The sequence below is a fragment of the Lithobates pipiens genome, unplaced genomic scaffold, assembly GCF_037356315.1.
Source record: "Lithobates pipiens isolate NorthernLeopardFrog02 unplaced genomic scaffold, aLitPip1_a1.2 Scaffold_41, whole genome shotgun sequence".
Classification (NCBI taxonomy): Eukaryota; Metazoa; Chordata; class Amphibia; order Anura; family Ranidae; genus Lithobates; species Lithobates pipiens.
This window is the reverse complement of record NW_027507861.1, coordinates 5547776-5565804: the sequence shown is the minus strand read 5'-3', so window position 1 is coordinate 5565804 and position 18029 is coordinate 5547776. Positions and strand designations below refer to the sequence as shown.

Genomic DNA, 18029 nt, shown 5'->3' with positions numbered 1-18029 from the left:
TGTGAATGCTCCAGTGAACTGCAATAAAAACTTTCAGTCACTTATAACACCCAAATGGATCATTTCCAATGTGACTTTGTTTTATTGATGAAGACCAGCATGACCAAAAACTTGGTTCCTCAGTCCACCTGTACAGAAAAAAAAAAAAAAAAACAGAATTCTGTCAAAAAAAAGGGTTTTAATAAAATTACTTTATTTTTTAACATTTTATATTAACTGCTTCCCACTCAGCCTATTGTAATATGACGGGCAAAAGGAGCCATATTTTTCTGGGAGATTTTTCTACATGGACATTCCAACATGTAAATCACTTTGCTTGTAGAGCAATTAATAAATCTTTTCATTTTAAATGTTTTGGATCGATCCGAATCAGTGAATATCTGAGGAACATGTGAGGTACATTGAATGAAAGTACAAATGAGTGAATTAGTAGATAGAGAATATTGAAAAAGTGCAGACATGTGACCCCTGATAGTGCTAAGGGTTAAATATATTTCTACCCAGAACAAGCAAAAATGAAAAAAAAAATACGGTCAACTGAAAAGTGTTATGGGAAAACTCCCAACGTTTCAAACCAACAAAATGAAACCTTCTGCATGTGGTGATCAATCTTGAAGGAAATAGATTGAGGATCTTTATAGAAGAGCTCCAGTTTCCCAACAAAATGAACCGCATACCGACCAGCTGCCGCAGTTCTACTGCAGCATCAAGGCTTGGCTGCACGAATCGCCATTATGGTACATTGGCGCCATAAATGACCACTAGGGGGTGCTTGCGTGCCACCGGGGGTGCGCACACGCTTCCACTCATTCCCCGAGCTGATGCCAATGCGGTCTCAATCACCTCCGGGCTCCCACGATCGCTCGGGGCACACGGAAAACCCGGAACTGTGTGTGTATAAATACACAGTTACCGGTTCTCTGAGTAGTGAACTGAGAGATCGTCTGTGCATACAGAGTATAAACAGTGATCTGTTAGTTTCCCTACACAGTCCCATTCCCCTTCAGTTAGAACATGTACTAGGAACACATTAACCCCTTCACTGCCCCCAGTGTTAACCGCTTCACCACCAGTGACATTTTTACAGTAATCAATGCCATTTTAATCGCACTGATTGCTGTATTATTGCCAATGGTTCCGAAAATGTGTCAAAAATGTCCGATGTGTTCCTTTCCAGGGATCCAGTGATGTCCTCACCTGAACCAATTTGTCAATGGTCTTTGGGTGAAGGCACCGGCATCTCAAGTAAGGTAACAGGAAGTGATGCCTTTCGGCCTTCACAGTCAGTTTTCTACTGCGCATGCGGGAGCCGCTCTGCGCCTTGTGAATGGTCCTGCAGTCTTCTAGGACCTGTGATGTGTACCAGAAGACTGCGGGGGGGGAGGGGGATGAACTTCCAGCTCAGACTGCAGTGATCTGATCTGGAAGTGAGCGGGTACCTGCCAAAATCAGGTACCCACCCCCCTCAAAAAAGTGCCAAATGTGTCAGTGGAGGGGGGAGGATGCTAGACATGTGGAAAAGGAAAAAAAAAAGTTTTTTTAGTTTTAATTAGTTAATTAATTAATTTCATTTAGTTACATTAGTTAAATTCATTAAATTCGTTTTCGGATTTTGTTTTGTTTTCTACCGAATTTGAAAAATCGGTCGCATTCGAAAATATTTCAACCAAATTCGAAATTATTTCAACCGGATTCGAAAATATTTTGTGACCCATATTTAGGGCCATGTACCTCGAGGTCACTTGGTGCTAGAAACCTCAAATTGGAGATGTCCTAGTGCTAGTTCTACTGTGTTTGCATACCAAATTTGAGGTTTCTAGCTATAAGTGGCCCCGAGATATGCGGCCCCAAAGTCGGGTTGCAAAATGTCAGTCTCTGCTGCAGAAAAGTATTTGGCATATTGCCCATATCTGGGGTCACTTGGTGGCAGGTGAAGTGGCAAGTGGACAATCCACAACTTGTGGCAGGTGACGTGGCAAGTGGACAATGAAATACAGCATATGTACTTGTCTTGCGATCGACATCCGTGACTTCTTCAATCAGGCATGTTGACAACTTCATTGATGTGATAAATATAATGAAATAAGATGTGTGTGTTTTTTGCACTGTACACTGCAAGTATGAGAAGTTGATGTGACAGATGTATATAAGTAACTAACCATCTTCCAAAATTTCGAATTCAAATAGAAAAGATTAGAACAGAATAGAAAAAAATATATAATATAATAGAATAAAATAGAAAGAATATACAACCATCTTCTGAAATTCGAATTTGAATAGTATGAATTCAAATTTTTAAATTAATTCATTTTAAATTTGGATAGAAAAGATTATAATAAAATAGAAAATAGACTAGAAAAAAGATAGAACAGAACAGAATATATTATATTCTTTTCTATTCTTTTTCTAGTGTATTTTTTTATATTCTATTAAAATCTTTTCTATTAAAATCGAAATCATTATATACTAAATTCAAATTTTCGGAAGATGGTTTTATATTTATATATATATATATATATATTTTCCGACATTTGAATTTCGTATAGAATGATTTACATTTTAATAGAAATTTTTTTAATAGAATATAAAAGAATAGACTAGAAAAACAATAGAACAGTATAGAATATAGATATTATCTATTTCATTTTTATTTATTTTTTTCAGATTACTATTTGTTTTAATAAGATTTCCTGCAGACTATTAGCATCTATTTCATTTTTTGCAGATCTCCTGCAGACTCTTAGAATCAATTTCATTTTTATTTTTTTGCAGATTACTATTTATTTCCATCAGATCTCCTGCAGTATATTAACATCTATTTCATTTTTGACAGATCTCCTGCAGACTATTAGCATCTATTTCATTATTTTTTTGCAGATTACTATTTATTTCCATCAGATCTCCTGCAGACTATTAGCATTTATATAATGTTTTTGCATATCTCCTGCAGAATATTAGTATCTATTTCATTTTCTCATCAGATCTGCAGACTATAAGCATCTATTTATTTTTTGCTGGTCTCCTTCAAACTATTAGCAGCCATTTCCCTGTGTATAGAGATATAAGCGGTGATGATGTCTCTCTTGTTGTCTCTTCCTCATACCATTACTTCATTCATAAATTAAATAGATGCTAATGAGATATGCAAAAAAAAATGAAATAGGTGTTAATATACTGCAGGAGATCTGATGGAAATAAATAGTAATCTGCAAACAAAATTAAATTGATTCTAACAGTCTGCTGGAGATCTGCAAAAAAAGAAGTGAAATGGCTGTTAATAGTCTACAGGAGATCTGCTAAAAAAAAGAAATAGATGCTAATAGTCTGCAGGAGATCTGGTGAGAAAACGAAATAGATACTAATAGTCTGCAGGAGATCTGCAAAAAAATGAAATAGATGCTAATAGTCTGCAGGAGATCTTATGGAAACAAATAGTAATCTGCAAAAGAAATTAAAAAGGAAATAGACAGTATCTATATTCTATTTTGTTCTATTGTTTTTCTAGTCTATTCTCTATTTCCATTCTAATCTTTTCTATTCAAATTCAAAGTCATTCTATACGAAATTTGAATGTTGGTAAGAAATATATATTTATATATAACCATCTTCCGAAATTCGAATTTAGTATATAATGATTTTGATTTTAATAGAAAAGATTTTAATAGAATATAAAAGAATAGACTAGAAAAACAATAGAACAGAACAGAATAAAGTATAATATATTCTGTTCTGTTCTATCATTTTTCTACGCTATTTTCTATTTTATTATAATCTTTTATATCCAAATTTTAAATTAATCAATTTAAAAATGTGATTTCATACTATTCGAAATTCAAATTTGAAATTTGAATTTCAGAAGATGGTTGTAGATGCTTTCTATTTTATTCTATTCAATTATATTTTTTTCTAATCTTTTCTATTTGAATTAGAAATTTTCATTATATTTATCATATCAATGAAGTTGTCAACATGCCTGATAGAAGAAGTCATGGATGTCGATCGCAAGGCAAGTACATATGCTGTATGTCATTGTCCACTTGCCACATCACCTGCCACAAGTTGTGTATTGTCCACTTGCCTCGACACCTGCCACGAGTGCCACGTGACCAGCCAGAAGTGCCATGTGACCTGCCACGAGTGCCACGTGACCAAGTTGTGGATTGTCCACTTGCCACGTCACCTGCGCCACAAGTTGTGGGGTTCCTAGCACCAAGTGACCCTGAGATATGGGCAATATGCCAAGTACTTTTCTGCAGAAGACAATTACATTTTGCGACCCGACTTTGGGGCCACGTATATTGTAGCTAGAAACCCCAAATTTGGTATGCAAACACAGTAGAACTAGCACTACCAAATTTGGGGTTTCTAGCACCAAGTGACCCCAAGATATGTGGCCCCAAATTCGGGTCGCAAAATGCCATTCTCTGCTGCAGAAAAGTGCTTGACATTTTGCGACCCGACTTTGGGGCCCCGTACCTCGGGGTCACTTGGTGCTAGAAACCCCAAATTTAAAGATGTTGTAGTGCTAGTTCTACTGTGTTTGCATACCAAATTTTCCAAATTTAGTGGCCCCAAGATACGCGGCCCCAAATTCGGGTCGCAAAATGTCAAGCACTTTTCTGTAGCAGAGAATGACATTTTGCGACCTGAATTTGGGGCCACATATCTCGGGGCCACTTTCTAGCTGTAAGTCGCCCCGAGGTACGTATCTTGGGGTCACTTGGTGCTAGGAACCCCATAACTTGTGGCAGGTGATGTGGCAAGTGGACAATCCACAACTTGTGGCAGGTGACGTGGCAAGTGGACAATACACAATCTGTGGCAGGTGATGTGGCAAATGGACAATACACAACTTGTGGCAGGTGACGTGGCAAGTGGACAGTATACAACTTGTGGCAGGTGACGTGGAAGGTGGACAATCCACAACTTGGTCACATGACAGGTTACATGGAACTTGTGGCCGGTTACGTGGCACTCGTTGCAGGTCACGTGGCACTCGTGGCAGGTGTCATGGCATTTGTGGCAGGTGTCATGGCAAGTGGACAATACACAACATGTGGAAGGTGATGTGGCAAGTGGACAATACACAACTTGTGGCAGGTGATTTTGCAAGTGGACAATACACAACTTGGGGTTGGGGTTAGGCTTAGGGTTAGGGTTATGGTTGGGGTTAGGGTTTCCCTTTGAAGAATAAGGCTTGGACTCTGTGATAGAATAAAAATAAATAGAAATATAATATTTTATACTATTCTGTTCAATTGTTTTTCTAGTCTATTCTTTTCTATTCAAATATTTTCTATTCTAATTAATTCTATAGGAAATTTGAATTTCGGAAGATGGTTATAGATATATTTATATAGATATATATATATATATAAAACTATCTTCTGAAATTGTAATGTAGTATAAAAATTTGGATCAAATTCGAATAGAAAATATTTGAATATAAAATAATAGAAAAGAATAGACTAAGAATAGACTATAATAAAATATAATATATATTATTTTAGTTTCCATTGTTTTGAGTTATTTTCAAATCTATTCTCAAATTCAAATTTAAACTATTCGAAATTTTAATTTCAGAAGAAGGTCATTTTCTTCTATAGTATTTTATTACATTCTATTAAATTCTATTCTGTTCTTTACTATTCTTTTATTTTCATTCTATCGTGTTATTATTTTATATTCTATTTTATTGTATTCTTTTTTTTAAATCGATTTATATATTTTTTTGATTTTTATTCAAATTTGTTTTCAAATTCGAATTTTTTCAAATTTGATTTGAAATTCGTCTGAATTCAGTTGAATTAGTTAGCATTGTAATTCGGTAATTCTGATGCATCCAAATGTCCGAATAATGAAAATTTGTCCGAATTTCGATTTGGAACGAAATGAAATTCACTTGTCTAGAGGATGCATACAAGTGTAATTTACCCTTTAGGGCCATTAACATGTGGTAATGTGAGTTCCCGCTACACAGAGATGTGAATGCAGCTTGACAGCTGAGTGACTCCATCCACTCCCTCCTATGTACTTCAATAAAGCTGGCCATACACTATGCAATCTGATTGTACAATGTGCTTTAGATGTACCATCATCAGATTGTATAGTGTATGGTGATCATTACAGAACCCAGGACATACTTCTCCTGATTTCAATATTACAGCTCTATCCACATCGGCTGTTGTCTGATCGCTCAGCTCCTGCACACTCTGCCAAATGAAAGATCTATAGCTGCATATTTAGTGAGAACGGTGATCAGTGATTGCATAGGAAAAAATGTGCACCTGATGAGGTGGGTGGAAGGGGGAGGGTAGATGATGCAGGGTGTGTCACATCCCAAGGTGTGTCCAGGAAGTAATAGATAAGTGATTATACAGCCAGCTGGACACTGAGGTAAGGGGGGTGTAAGATAAATAGAAAGAAGTATATTGGTACATGGGGGGCTGGGATTTAGGTGGGGAGGGGAACTTATCCTTTAAGTCAGCAATGTGAGGGGGTGCAGTGTTTGGGGTACACAGTGTTTATAGATTGTGAGGGGGAGGGGTGAAATGACACAGTGAGGGTCTGGGACAATAAAGACCGCTCTTGGACAAATTGTCACCAACAACTGCCTGGTGAGGTTCAATGACCACAAAGCTACAAGATAAAATGTAAAATGTTCCAGAAGGGGGCGCTCTGTCAGGGGAGTGGTAGGCCGAGAAGAGTGATCTGGAGATCTGACCTCGGGACCATGGAGGGAACAGTAATTGGAGGTGTACTGTAGATCTGCTTCATTGCCGGGTTCACCTCCATTACCACCAACAAGAGATCTTCCATATACCAGCAAAGACAAGTGTGACCCCCAAATCTCATCCAGTCACCTTACATGAGAACATGTCCCCCATCCCCCATCCTGTGTCAGGGTGTAAAGGGAGGATCTAGTCTGCTGGTCTGTAGTAAGTCTGGTGGAGAGGAGGGGGAGGGGTATTAGGAATGTCATGTATATCAGCTGTGCTGGATCATTAGTGGCCCCAGACCTGCAATCCGGACAGTCCAGTATACAGACAGAGGGGGGATTTACTAAAGGGAAATAGGCTGTTCAAAGAAATGTCCCCCCAGAGATTAGTGAATGTGGTGAAATGTCACTTTGTAATGAATATCCAATCACGTGAAAATAAATAAACACATGGAATGTTACTTAGACATGGTTGGATGATGGAAGTCAGCAGAGCTCCGCCTCCTTCACTGACCACTTGTCTACCAATTTACATTCTTCATCCTTCTAGTAATCAAGAGGTTAATAGATAAAGGATCTTTGCATTATTCTCAGCCAGTGATTGGCTGTCATGTAGAAGTGATCAGGGCAAGTGGAGAACCGGCCAATCACAATACAGGGAATGTGCCACCCCTCCCCCCCGCTGGTGCCCCCTGCTGTTCCCTGCCGTGTTTCCTCTGGGAGGTCCAAGATGGCTGAAAATCGATAAACCACTATAGCTTGTTATGTAGGAGGAGCTTGAAGAACATCCCCAATACACCCCCAATATTCTCTGCCATGAATGACCCCAGAAATTAGAAGAATTGTGTCACCTCTGGGGTCACCGCTGTCATTACCAACTACTGTAGCTGGTCTATGTCATGTACAACACAACAATATAGATTAGAGGGGTCAGCACTATTGTAATGTACAACACAATATATAGAGTAGAGGGGTCAGCACAATATTATAGTCATAGCGCTCCTTATACTGCTGGTCAGGGGGGACAAATGATTTGGGACTGTGGTCAGCAGGATGAAAACAATGTTCAGCCATAGTGGTCAGTGGGAGGAGAAATGTCCTCTCTCTGTTGTTACATGAGAATGTGTTGTCAGAAGCTCCGCTCTGTAGTGCCGGCCATCCAGACATCCTGGCATCCTAGCCATCCAGGACACAGCCTTCCAGGACCCCACGGACACCCACGGGCCCCCTTAGCAGCAGGGGCATTGAGCCGGGACAGGGACACTCCTCCCCAGGAGGGAGGAACTAGAACGGGACCCCCCGGCCCCACTCGCCAGCCCAGCCTAGCGCTCCGATGCTGCCAGCCTGGTGGGGAGGCTCACAGGACACGCAAGTTTCCGGTCTGTGTCTTCTCTCCCTGGTAGGCCGAGGCACCCACTCCTATCGGATTTCACCCTCCATCCGCTCCGGGAACCCGAAACCAGGACAGCCGTGGCTCTGTCCTAGCCCATGGCCATCTTGGTCCACCCAGGTACGGCCACAGGACTACACCGGCACCCGGAGCATACCCCCTGGACCCCCCCAGCAGGTTCTACCGGGACCTGGTCCATTCTGACCCTAGCCCATCCACAGCCACTGATGGTCGTCTCTGTTCTAGCTAGCTAGACGAGGAAGACCGCAGCTGCGGATGAGCTCCAGCCCACCTCCCAGCTCACCCACACCTCCATTCAGCAGGCCGGTGTGCCCTTCCCAGCTCAGAACCCCTTTGCCTTAGCAACCAGACCACACTGCAGAGGCACCGGATGTCACATCAAGCCAGGACTACTACACTCAGACCCACCCCGTCGTCCTTTTTGCCCACCCAGACGTAGCTACATCACTGGTAAGGTAAGCAGCGCCCTCTTCTCCTAGCCCCCTCTCATTGCCTCTCTTCTTCTCTGGACTAGCGCCGATTACCAGCCTCCATTCAAAAAATCCTAGGGAAAGAACAACTACTAAAGACTGACCCAAAATCAACCATAAAACACAGGAAGATACCAACTCAACCACAACAATTAGCATGCACCATGATCAACACCAGGTCGGCAGTCAAACAGACTGGAAGTGCACGATTTCATCACCCAAAACATATTATACATATACAAAAACAAATAGATTGCCTCTTCATCACGGAAAGCTGGCTAACACCCGACTGCAACACCATCCTAATGGAATTGGTGCCTGAAAACGACAGGATCCTAACTGAGCATAGGAAAGGAAAAAAAGGAGGAGGCCTAGCAGTGATTTTTAAATCTCACCTGGTGCTCACCAAACCAATTTTACAGAACTCAGTGCCTTTCATGGAGACACTGACTCTATATCTTCAATCAACACCCCAAGACACCATTCACATACTTCTGTGCTACAGACCACAAGGACCAAAGACTAATCTCCTTACACCCCTCACTGAATTAATTTTCGATACACACCCTGAAAACCAAAAACTTTCTGGTACTTGGGGACTTTAACCTCTGGGCAAACTCTACCCAAGACCCTATTGCAACCGCCTGCATCAACCAACTGGAAGAACTGAGTCTCCAGCAACTGATAAAGACTCCCACACATGGCTCAAGTCACACCCTGGACCTCATCTTCAAACAAAATATCAACATCAACATACTCAACAACATACCACTACCATGGATGGACCACCACGCCATCAAATTTAAAATCTTCACGAACAACACCCTCCAAAAACTGAAACATCTGACAACAACTCATTGGACCAGATTGCATAAGAAACTACACTCCGAGAGCTTCAAAACCACAATGTCAAACAAAATAGCAACACTGAATTTAAGTCACTCATCGGAACTAACACTCAACTCCTTAAACAAGCCATTGCTACAAACAGCTGATGCAGTGGCTCCAAAACGCAGAACACATCATCCAGAGAAAAAACTCGGGATGGTTCAATAGCACTCTCACTCTACTCAAACAAGAACGCAGAAGAGCTGAAAGAGTGTGGAGAAGAAATCCTACCAGGAAAAACCACACAAACTACAAAGGACTAATGGAGAAATATCACAAAGCAATCTTCAATGCTAAAAAAGAATATTTTCTCGAAGACCATCTCATCGGCCTTAAACCGTCCTCGGGAGCTTTTCAAAATAGTCACTCAGTCGATGAACCCCACCTGCTTAGAGCCCCCAGCAAACGAAACCCAAGACTTCTGTAATGAGTTATCAGATTTTTTCATCGATAAAATCGACAACATCCGGAAAATAATTCATCAGAAAAAAGCAACCAACCTCATTCAACCAAAGCAAAAAGAAGATATCAACACGAACATCCCACAACCACCGACGTTTTCTCTGACCCCAATCACCATGGACACAACTATAAACATCATCAAAAACCTCAGAGACAGCACATCACCAATTGACATCATCCCCACATAACTCCTGAAAGAATGTTCCGACATCTTGGCTCCCACCATAACTCACCATAACTCACCTCATAAATCAACCATTTAAAGAAGGGATGGTTCGGGGCGCCCTCAAACAAGGCACTGTCAAACCCCTGCTAAAGAAACCCAACCATGACCCTTAAGACCCTAACCACCGCAGACTGATAACAAGCCTTAACACCATCTCCAAGATTATGGAGAAAGTGGTAGTACAACAGCTACAATGCCACCTGGACACACACAAACTCCTGGACCCGCTGCAATCAGGCTTCCGCCCAGGCCATGGAACAGAAACAGCACTCCTCAAGATATGGGACGACTCCCTCAAAGCAGCGGATGATGGAAAATTATGTCTCCTGGTACTGTTGAACCTCAATGCAGCGTTTGACATAGTGGACCACAATACTCTACTCAACTGCCTCACAGAAGTAGCAGGAGTCACAGATTCTACAATGGTTCGCATGCTTTTTATGAAATAGTTCTCAGACAGCGAAACTAGGAGCATTCACCTCTGAAACCCTGGCAATCTCTTGCGGAGTCCCTCAAGGATCTCCCTTGTCACCAGTGCTCTTCAACATATACATCCGCCCACTCCTGAAAATCATCAGAATATCACACCTCTGCTTCCACTCATATGCTGATGACACGCATCTCTACTTTCGTATCACCGGACAAAAAGACCATCATCAGCAACTAGAAAAATGCCTCACTTTGATAGACGACTGGATGACCACAAGCTCCCTCAAACTCAACAAATCGACAACAGAGCTTCTTATCCTACACGCAAACCAAAATTCCCGAACCAAGACCCCTTGGGCACCACCTACCATCTTTGGACAGACCATCTCTCCAAGGATCAAGGCCAAGAGTCTCTGAGTCATTTTTGACTCAGAAATGTCAATGGATGCACAAATAGGATCAGTAGTCAGCGGATCCCACCATCTCCTCCGCCTTATACGTAGACTCATTCCCTTCATTTCTAAAGAGGACAAAAAATTCACGACTTGACTAAGCAAACTCCCTCCCTCTCAGATGCTTGACAACACAGGGCAAATCCAATGCCTTGAGGTGATTCCATTCACATTTTTAGTGCTTTAAAAGTTATTCATTCATTCATTCATTTGTTACAGACTATGGTATCGGGGTACAGGGATGTGGGGGGTCAGACAACACAAGGGGTATCACCTTCTGTTGTATATTCCTAGAAATCACCCAGAATTCTGGCAGATTGTCAGGAGAACCCCAAGTTCCTAGCCAAGACAGGGGTAACAGCTGTATAACAGCACACACTCTATTATCCCACCACTGCCACACACATGACAAGGATGAAAGCCCACGGGGACTAAAAAACTAGGAGAGGACCTTGTATAGTGGAGGAGAGAAGGAGAGAAGGAGAGGGAGATTATTGTGATATACTTGACACACTCTGCAATACCTCTGACCACCACTAGAGAGAGACTCCACCTATAGCTAGTTGGCTGACCACACACAGGCAGATACAAATCTTACATACAATCTGGTGCACTATGGGGGTTGGGGATAAGTCTAGTAATCATCACACACTTCTGGGGTTCCTCAGACTCCCCTACAAGCTAGAGTCCTTGTGTTACTCCCTCTTCCCACTATCCACATACATCCCCACACCAGACACAGGACAGGGGACAGTGTGGGGTCAGGGGGGTAGTTGGGGGGAGTAGATGGAGATGTTGAGGAAAAAGTGCCCATTTTCAGTGGTTAGTGTGGGGGAAGGGGGATGCCTGCTGTTATCAGTTGATTAAATACATGGGGGGGTGTTGGGCATTAGTTATTAGTAGAAAAAATGGGGCAAGAACAAGGGGGAGACAGAGGTTCTAAATAGAGAGACAGGAGGAACTGTTGCTAAAGGAGTTTTACAGCAACAGTGGGGGACCAGAAGTGTTAAAAGGGGGCAGTGAGGAGCAATACGAGGCACACAGGGTGGGCAGAAGAATGTGAGGGACAGGGGAAGGATGGTAAAGATGTGGGGTAAACTGGGAGGAAGTGAGGAAACAAGGAGCTGAATAGGAAGGCAGTGGGGTGGAATGGGTGGTCAGTGGGAGATGAATACCTGGCTGATGGTGTCCTGTTCCGGAGGTTGATGTGAAGCTCCTCTGATGAGTCTTTTATGGTTTGGGTCCTCTCGGATGGTCCCTCCTGTATTTTCTGACAAGTGTTCTCTGACCAAGTGGCTTCTGACTCTTTCCAGCACGATGACTGGACATGAAGGGGGAAAACTCTCCCAACTCTTGGCTTCTTTTCCTTCTGCTCACAAGTGTCCACAATCAGGGGAAAGTTCTCCTCCGTGTCCCTGATGGAAGATGGAGACTTCTTGTCCTGGCTGAGAGGTATGAGGCACGTTCTTTGTCTGCACTACGGATGTGGGAAGACTCCAATCACATTGTGAGCCAGCTTCCTCAAAGGGTGCCCCTCCCTCAGAGATGCCCTGGGGCCACACTGACTATAAACACAGTGTGGGGGAGGAGGGGGTTCACAAAAGAGGACCCCACCCTCCATTCTCTGGGATGACACAATAGAATCTCATTACAGATTCGTTATGTGAAGAAGGTTTGTTGGATGTTCTTCTGGTTAGGGGAGGGAAATTAACATTGATTATTGAGTGCAGAGAGCAGAAGGGAGGGGATTGAGAGGATCAGGATGGGGAATTTTTCTCCAAGGAATGAATTTCTAGCAGTGAATGTGGTTTTCCTTCAGTAAATTCCATTCATTCCAAAATGAGATTATAAAAGGAAATGAAATGTTGAACTCCTTCTGAGCGCCATTCATCAATCCATGGAATGTGGTGAGAAGATTTCTCCAAATTCTCCTTCAATAATCTCCTAGTGTATGAGGAGCTTTCCCTTTCTTGTGTCCTCTTCCTTCCTCCCCTGATCACACTGGTGACTTCAGAGAGATCCGGAGCTGAGCTCTCACATCTCTCAGGACTCTCATATTGCACACACCGGGGGATCACCTCATACACTTCATCTTCTACATGTGCTGGACGCCATGACACTCATTTCTTGGGGAAAACGTTCTCCCGGAGATCTTGCAGGAGATGAAAGGAATGTTGTACGATGCATGTGTGAGACGAGGAACATGACATCACACGCTCCATCTTCTGCATGCGTGGTATAACATACATTTTCATAATGCCGGTGTGGGGGAGGGGCGGTATGTCGCGCAGCGACACAGAGGCTGGTGCGGCTACTCCAATGAGTGTGTGAGAGGCTGTGAGAGCCGTGAGAGTCAGAGTGCTGAGGAGCCGAAGTTGTGAGTGAGACAAGCCCAAAGCCTATGAGAGTGAGACCGGCAGTGTGCTGGAGCTGTGTAAAGCCGACTCCTTTGATATAGTGCAGTGCCGACGCCTGTGGTCAGCCTTTCTCCTAATATCATCAAGCAGCAAATGGCGTGTAGTGTGCCTGGAGCTCGCAACCTGGATTGTCTGGAGAGGTCAGAGAAGGAGAAACAGAGAGCGTGGCAGAACCAGCTGGACTGTGGAAATATGTCATGAACCATCTTCACAGCATAAGGAAACAGTGATTGCACTGAGTGGGAGATTTATAGGAGCAGTGACCACCGTGATGGAGGTAGGATTCGGTCGCCACCGTGAAGGAGGTAGGTATCGGTTACCACCATGAAGGAGGTAGGAAAATTGGTCACCTCCATGAAGGAGGTAGGAAAATTGGTCCCCACCATTCACCAGTGTGAAGCAGGTAGGAATTGATCACCACCGTGAAGGAGGTAGAGATCAGTCACCACCGTGAAGGAGATAGGAATTGGTCACCACCGTAAAGGAGGTAGGAATCGGTGATCATTGCTGCTGATTGCCGAGAGATTGCCCCTAAAATCTTCCTACATCTGCTGTCTTCTCTGACCGCTGTGTGGGATTGAAGGCTGCAGAAGGCATTAGAAAAGTATCAGAACGCTAATTGTCAGCTTGCCAAAGTGCTGTTTGTAAATTGAAACCAATTTTATCCATTTTAACTAAGTTTATCTGGGTAAGAAAAAAACAGTGATAACAATTGTAACATAGTTACATAGTTACATAGTTAGGTTGAAAAAAGACACAAGTCCATCCAGTTCAACCTTAAAAACAAATAAATAAAATAAAAAAAAATAATCGTACATTCCAAATACCCAATTTTATGCCCACAATTGCTCCAGAGGAAGGCGAAAAAAAATCCCAGCAGAGCATGCACCAATTTGCTACAGCTGGGGAAAAAAATTCCTTCCTGATCCCCCAAGAGGCAATCGGATTTTCCCTGGATCAACTTTACCTATGTCAGTACCCAGTTATATTATGTACCATCAGGAAAGTATCCTGGCCTTTCTTGAAGCAATCTACTGAGCTGGCCAGAACCACCTCTGGCGGGAGTCTATTCCACATTTTCACAGCTCTAACTGTGAAGAAACCTTTCCATACTTGAAGATGAAATCTCTTTTCCTCTAGACGTAAAGAGTGCCCCCGTGTCCTCTGGGTTGACCGTACAGAGAACAACTCAACACCAAGTTCACTATATGGACCCTTATTCTCCTCTTCTCAAGAGTTAATAAATTTAGTTCCTCTAATCTCTCCTCATAGCTGAGCTCCTCCATGCCTCTTATCAGTTTGGTTGCCCTTCTCTGCACCTTCTTCAGTTCCCCGATATCCTTTTTGAGAACTGGTGCCCAAAACTGAACTGCATATTCCAGGTGTGGTCTTACTAATGATTTGAACAGGGGCAAAATTATATCTCTCTCTCTGGAGTCCATACCTCTCTTAATACAAGAAAGGACTTTGCTCACTTTGGAAACAGCAGCTTGGCATTGCATTTTGTTATGGAGCTTATGGTCTACCAAAACCCCCAGATCCTTCTCCACTATGGATTCCCCACTATGTTCAGTTGGCGAAGGATGAGGAAATCTGCATTTAAAACCAACTGATTATTACTAAATCGAGTATCACAACACAGGTCCTGGATTGGATGGTCTACGTGGTAAATGGCCACAACATGTATTGTGGAACTAGTGACTGTTTAACCGGTTCCCGACTGGCGCACGACAATATACATTGGCAGAATGGCATGGAAAGACAAATGGGCATACCTGTACGTCTGTCACGTACCTGGTATAAGAGCCCAGAATGCAGGGAGCGGCCTCTCGTAAGCCTCTGGCTCGAGAATCCCTGGGAGTGGGAACAGGAATTCAGGAGTTCAGAGGGCACAAGTGCCGAACTTGTGTAGGACTGGTCCAGACCTTGAGGAGCGGAGGATCCACAGGAGCGCTGGAAAGTAGACACCCGGCAGACAGGTCGGAACAGCAGATGGAAGCAGGCACAGGCGGTCAGGCTGGAACAGCAGGTGGCAGACAGCAGACAGCAGCAGGCACAGGCGGGTCAGGCTGGAACAGCAGGTGGCAGACAGCAGACAGCAGCAGGCACAGGCGGGTCAGGCTGGAACAGCAGGTGGCAGACAGCAGACAGCAGCAGGCACAGGTGGTCAGGCTGGAACAGCAGGTGGCAGACAGCAGACAGCAGCAGGCACAGGCGGTCAGGCTGGACCAGCAGGTGGCAGAAGCAAGGTCAGAAGTACAAGCCGGGCCGGTAACAGGCGGGCAACAACGGTACACAGGAAGAGGCAGAAGCGTAGTCAGACAGGCCGAAGGTCGGTGGCTGGCAGCAAGCAGACGTCGTCAGGAACAAGCCGGGTACAGGGATCAAGACAATCGGGTAGCAGAAAGCAGAATAACTGGACACGCTGTAGACTGGACAGCAAGGAGGCACAGTAACAGGTTCCTTAAATAGCCCTTTGGGCACCAAGAACGGTCGCACGGCGTGTCTGCGCGCGCCCGCGTGTAACCGTGCACCCGTTCGTGGCCCCGTGCACCCGCGTGCGCCCGTTCGCAACATTGCGCACCCGCGTGCGTGCGCTCGTACCATTGCGCACCCGCGTGCGCACGTTCGCAACATCGTGCACCCGCGTGCGCCCGTTAGTAACAACACGCACCCGCGTGCGTCCGTTCGCGCCAACGCGCGCTCATGGATACTGATTAGTTCTCAACATGGGGATTCCGCGGGCAGGCCTCCCATATGCCACTTGATTCCGGGGACGACCATGACAATGTCCCTTTAAATTTGCCATTGTGCTATTGTGTGCACGCCGGTAGCAGCTCTTGTCTGCGGGGGATATCAGCGATCGTCTCACGGAGAGGATTAACGGGGAGATACTAATGTAAACAAGCATCTCCCCTTTCTGCCTAGTGACAGGACACTGATCATATCTCCCTGTGATCTGGAGCTATGATCAGTGATGTATCACACATGGCCCCTCCCCCTACAGTTAGAAACACTCCCCAGGATACACTAAACCCCTAGAGTGCCACCTGGTGTTAACCACTTCACTGCCAGTCACATTTACACAGTAATCAATGCAATTTTAATCTCACTGATCGCTGTATAAATGTGAATGGTCCCAAAAATGCACCAAAGTTGTCCGACGTGTCCGCGATAATGTCATGATAAAAATCGCTGATCGCCGCAATTACCAATAAATAATATATTAGTAAAAATGCCATAAAACTTTCCACTATTTTGTAGACGCTATAACTTTTGTGCAAACCACTCAATAAACGCTTATTGCAATTTTTTTTTTACCAGAAATATTTAGAAGAATACATATCAGCCTAAACTGAGGATAAAAGATGTTTTTTTCATATATATATATATTTGGGGGATATTTATTATAGCAAAAGGCAAAAAAGAATGTGTTTTTTTTTTTCAAAATTGTCGCTCTTTTTTGTTTATATCACAAAAAAAGCAGAAGTGATCAAATACCACCAAAAGAAATCTCAATTTGTGGGAAAAAAGGACATCAATTTTGTATGGGAGCCAAGTCACACGACTGCACAATTGTCAGTTAAAGCAACGCAGTGCCGAATCGCATTAAATGCAGATAAGGCATCGCGTGAGTTTAATTACCACCTTAGTCAACCCCAGAACCCGTGTAATTAATATGTGTTCATGTGTAAAAGGGATGAGGTGGCCACCATTCCTGCGACACTTGGGGCAGATGATGCTAAACTGCTATATAGTGGAAAGGAGTTATTGAACATTAGATTACAGTATAATTCATCAGCTGGGAATGTCCCTGGGGGGGGGGGTTTGATATCCCGAAGAATCTCGTCCAGTATATTGGGATCCCTTCATTTAGCACATTTGATAAAAGGCGTAGGAGACAGAAGGAGAAGAAGCAGAAGCGAGGCTGTCGGGCAGGTGTGCTGGCAAGGTTGAGAAGACAGACCCACAGACCCCCTGCTGCCCATTCTCTTTCTTTTTAATTTGTTTTTATTATATATTTGACAATAAAACAGTTACATAATACACAAATTGAGAGTCAGACAATATTACATCGTAAGCATCGCTCGGCCATTTTGGAATACAAAGGTATATCTAGTAAATTTAAAAGACATGAAATTTCTTCATTTTATGGATCAATTGAACATATTTATCCTTGACCATTTCACCCCTAATGGGAACTGACTGTGCCACAGACCACAGGGCCCCACCACTAGATAGTAACTTTCACGTAACCATATATCTTTTTTTATAATATATTCCATTAGGTGTAGCTTTTAAAACAGAACAGAAAAAGGAAAAGAAAAGTATAAGTGTGTTAACATAAACCATTTTAACCACTTAACCACTTAAGGACCGCCGCATGTAATTATATGTCGGCACAATGGCACGGACAGGCACAAGCACGTACCCGTACGTGCCTGCCTTCCAGCGGGTGGGGGTTCCAATCGGACCCCGTCCCGCTGGCTGCGGTGGTCCATTTCGCTTCAGGAGAGATCCGGGATGAGGGAATGGCCGTGGGTTTCTGGCCATCC

General features: G+C 43.5%; 1 pseudogene; it reads right to left on the bottom strand.

The window, feature by feature from the left end:
• The window catches only part of LOC143956787 (uncharacterized), an 802170-nt pseudogene that overhangs the window by 29447 nt on the left and 754694 nt on the right, over positions 1-18029 (bottom strand).